Source organism: Penaeus japonicus, unplaced genomic scaffold (genome assembly GCF_977035675.1).
Source record: "Penaeus japonicus unplaced genomic scaffold, GWHDUDI00000001_assembly GWHDUDI00000036, whole genome shotgun sequence".
NCBI classification, from domain to species: Eukaryota; Metazoa; Arthropoda; class Malacostraca; order Decapoda; family Penaeidae; genus Penaeus; species Penaeus japonicus.
This window is the reverse complement of record NW_028234438.1, coordinates 5,492,001-5,496,808: the sequence shown is the minus strand read 5'-3', so window position 1 is coordinate 5,496,808 and position 4,808 is coordinate 5,492,001. Positions and strand designations below refer to the sequence as shown.

Here is a 4,808-nt window from a genome sequence, read left to right as displayed (position 1 = left end):
GAAAAGGCGGCCTGACCGCCAGCGGGCAAAAACCGCTCGTCTGACAGCGGCCTTACTGTGTGACATGGTAAAGGCGGCTGCCGCTTCAGTTCAAGACTTGCCGTTGCAGCGAAAGGTTGTGTTAAAAAATGAGCTTAAGATTTCGAGCTCACATCCCAAATGGTAGGACGGAGCTCTATTTCGCATATAAACTTTTCAGTATCGAACATAGTTGCTCACAACACAGCCTCTCCTGTGGTTCAGCCAGCACTGGCGGCCACGGCGGGTAAACCTCTCGTCTGACATAGCCAGGCGGGCTGGCCGCGGCGGTTTCAACTGGGGAAATGCGGTCAGGCGGGTAGACCGCCCGTGTGACATCAGCCAGCGTTTTACATAGGAATCAATATAAACTCTTTCAAAAGCGGTTCCGCGGCGGCTGACCCGCTTTGCAGCCGCGGCGGCCAACCCGCTCGTCTGACAGAGCCCTTAAGGGTGGTCCCGAGCACTCGTACCGGTGTGAACCCGGAAATAAGTCGTGCTAGTTCCGACTTGTGCAAATGAGATTTGTATAGATTATGTAATACTGACTGACCCAGACACAGTATAAGGCGTCATATCAATTTATATTGTATCTGTGTTTCACAAATACCTCCATTCTCCCCAGCCACTTGATATAAAGAAGATAACAAGCAATTATAGAATGCGCTCGTCGTTTACCCCATGGAGTTTACGACAATACATATTGAATACACTATAGAGCTTTGGGAAATGAAGGTGTCTTGTCATAGACAAATGTGTATATATACATACATACATACATACATACATACACACACACACACACACATATATATATATAATATATATATATATATGTATGTATGTTGCATATACAAACATACATATACATTTATATATACATGCATATATATATATATTCATATATATATACACACTCATAAATATATATCTGTATCTCTTTGTCTATTTATCCATTCAAATATCCATCTATCTGTTTTTATAATCATCTATATCTCACTCTCGCTCTCTTTCCCACTCCCTCTCTCTCTTTCTCTCGCTCCTCCCCCTAATGACCGTGGCCTCCAATTGGTAGTTACGTCTAAAGGGCTAACTGTTGATTGGTCAATTCGAAATGGTCCTGCCATCTGATGGTATCCCATCGAACTACGGTTATGAGGTTTTCTTTCGGTTACGATATTTTATTTTTTCTCTGAGTATGGGAGATTTGCGACCTCGTAGGGACATCGTACCTTACGAGAACGTAACCCGTTGCGACGTCTAAAGCTTGTCGCGCACCTGCTTGGATCGGAAACACCGCGGAAGCTTGCGAAGCCTCGGAACGGACACGACGTTCAACCCGCGCACCTAATCAGATGACATCGGAACGGAAACGACGCAGATGCTGTTCATTTCAGTGTACATCGGGCGAAGAAAGGTGATGCAGGTGTGATTTCATAGTATTCCAGCTAAAATGAGTGATAGCAGTGACGAAGAAGCATTAGCAGCTGCAGAGGAGGAAGAAAAAAAAAGCAGGGGATTCATCATATATGTGCTTCTAGAGAACACGAAGGTCATCTTACGATCGTAATAATACTGATGACTTATATCATATAAAATTTCGTAATGACACACGTAATTAATAAGTTTTTCATCCAAATTAACTGACATAATGACTGTACACGTGTCCACAAGGCAGTATACAGCCGTTCTGCGCAGGCGCGGTCTCTCAGACGCATCGGAACTATCAGAAAAATATTCTTTCCAAGATACCCGAGGCGTTTCGATTCCGATCCGAGGCATCGTTTCGTTTCCGATCCGAGCAAGTGCGCGTTATCACGTTCAAATGTATGGTTTAGATTTCTTTCTGATGTTTCGTGTCCGTTCCGACGCGTCGTTTCCGAGCAGGTGCGCGACAAGCTTAACCGTCCCCGCGTGACGTCACAGCACCTCGTAACTTAAGGGTGGTCCCGAGCACTCGTACCGGTGTGAACCCGGAAATAAGTCGTGCTAGTTCCGACTTGTGCAAATGAGATTTGTATAGATTATGTAATACTGACTGTCCCAGACACAGTATAAGGCGTCATATCAATTTATATTGTATCTGTGTTTCACAAATACCTCCATTCTCCCCAGCCACTTGATATAAAGAAAATAACAAGCAATTATAGAATGCGCTCGTCGTTTACCCCATGGAGTTTACGACAATACATATTGAATACACTATAGAGCTTTGGGAAATGAAGGTGTCTTGTCATAGACAAATGTGTATATATACATACATACATACATACATACACACACACACACACACATATATATATATATATATATATATATATATATATATATATATATATATATATGTATGTATGTTGCATATACAAACATACATATACATTTATATATACATGCATATATATATATATATTCATATATATATATACACACTCATAAATATATATCTGTATCTCTTTGTCTATTTATCCATTCAAATATCCATCTATCTGTTTTTATAATCATCTATATCTCACTCTCGCTCTCTTTCCCACTCCCTCTCTCTCTTTCGCTCGCTCCTCCCCCTAATGACCGTGACCTCCAATTGGTAGTTACGTCTAAAGGGCTAACTGTTGATTGGTCAATTCGAAATGGTCCTGCCATCTGATGGTATCCCATCGAACTACGGTTATGAGGTTTTCTTTCGGTTACGATATTTTATTTTTTCTCTGAGTATGGGAGATTTGCGACCTCGTAGGGACATCGTACCTTACGAGAACGTAACCCGTTGCGACGTCTTAAACTGCCAGAGTTTTGAGTATCCGGCCTCCGGACCCCACAATCTGGGTCCCGATAGCACGGGAGGGCATGAAGTAGATCAGGGAAATTACGGGGTAAAATATGAATTCCGGCCATATTTCCTATGCAAAGTCTTAACCAATTACCTACCCAACTTTGCCTAGCTTTGAAGTTAACCCTAGCCAAGGGGGGCTTGCCCCCCCCTTTCTTAAGGCACTTCGTGCTACTTCGGTACATATTTCGTATACAAAATCTTAACCAACTATCTACCTAACTTTGCTTAGTTTTGAAGTTTGCTCTAGCCAAGGGGGGGTTTGGACCCCCCCTTTCTAAAAGTACTTCGTGGTACCTATGACATATAATTATTTCTGTAGATGCGCTTACTCGTTACTTACCTGTGAGGGGTGTTGGGGGTTGCCGGATGTAGCTGGAAGGAGGGAGCCTATGCCGGCGGGTACAGAGATGCCGCGGCATGCAGGAAGTGGTGCAACCGGCTGTTCATGTCCTCAAAGCGCATGAGGAACATGCACCTTGCTAAATATCCAATAAAGTGCTTTTTCCTGCGGCCGCATAACGGCACCTTTTTTCGCCTCCCTCCACTGCCTCTCGATGGTATTGGTGTGGGCGAGAGTGTCGGGATCTACAAAGTTGTAAGTGTGGTTGACGGTCAGGTGTCTGTAACCCTCGTGAGAGAGACAGTTGTAGGCCCTCCAGCAGTCGGAGATGATGATCGAGCCCGGGGCGAGGAGCCGTTCCTTGATTACTGCAAGGAGAGTCTCGATCCGATCCTCTACCGGGACGAGGAAAAGATCGCGTGTCTCCCAGCACATCCCGCCGAAGACCCACTGGCCGTCAATCACTCTTCCGACGTTGTACTTGCGGCGCCCGAACTTGCTCTCATCTATCTCAACAATTTTTCCAGGGCTCCCGATGACACCTTGCTGGTCAAGGGCCCAGTGAACCATTACCTCCCGGCAGAAACTGGATCGGTCGGTAATGGTCGCGAGCCCCAGTCTCAGCTCATGCCGCATGAGCCGAACTGTGAAACACTCCCGGACGAAGTAGTTCACAAAGACCAACAAGGTTTCAACATCAAGGTGTACCCTCTCGAAAAATGAGCCCTTAAACACCGAGGCACTCCAGCCACACCGCTTTTTCTTTTGTCTCCTGGCCGCCACGGTCTTGTCACATCGGAACTGCTTCCGCCGCGGGTCATACCGTGCGGCCTGACCGCAGCGGCCGCAGTTCTTTTCACGATGGACAAGACCGTGTCCGTAGCAAATGTTCATTAATCTGTCATTTTCGCCTCATACATCGCGAATAAAGTCGTACAACGACCAGGAGCAATGGGGAATATTGCGCCATCTATCGAGAAAAAATATCAGCTCATGCAGGTAATTTATTGGGAGTTTCCTTTCCACAGCTTGTCGCATTACTGCGCATGAGCGGCCTCCGAATAGGAAACTACGACCGATAATGACGTGAAAATTCAATAGAGGGCACTTTATAATTATACTTTAAACAATGGGGAATATCACACCATCTATCGAGAGAAAATAACAGCTCATGCAGGTAATTCATTGGGAGTTTCCATACCACAGCTTGTCGCTAGCCAGAAATACGTAAACACAGCCATGTTTGTTTTTTAGGGCCTCCTTAGCTAGGGCTTTATTAAAACCTAGGCAGAGTTAGGTAGGTATTTGAGTTAAGATTTTGCATACGAAATATGCCCCGACGTAGGACGAGATAGCACGAGGTAGTGCCTAAAAAAAAGAGACCTAGATTGTGGGGTCCAGGGGTAGAATCGCGCATTATTTCTACTATATATGAGCAGTAGAGGTTGAGAGGAATCTATCGATACCGTTTTTATGGTATTTCGTAACATTTTACCCCGTAATTTCCCTGATCTACTCCATGCCCTCCCGTACTATCGGGACTCAGATTGTGGGGTCCAGAGGTGGAATCGTGCATTATTTTCATTATGTATGAACAGTAGAGGTTGAGAGGAATCCATC

The 4,808-nt window shown here is 44.9% G+C and overlaps 1 pseudogene; it reads right to left on the bottom strand.

Annotated features, from left to right (window-relative positions):
* Positions 1-3,235: 3,235 nt before the first annotated feature.
* LOC122264482 (uncharacterized) lies at positions 3,236-4,082 on the bottom strand (annotated as a pseudogene).
* Positions 4,083-4,808: the final 726 nt, after the last annotated feature.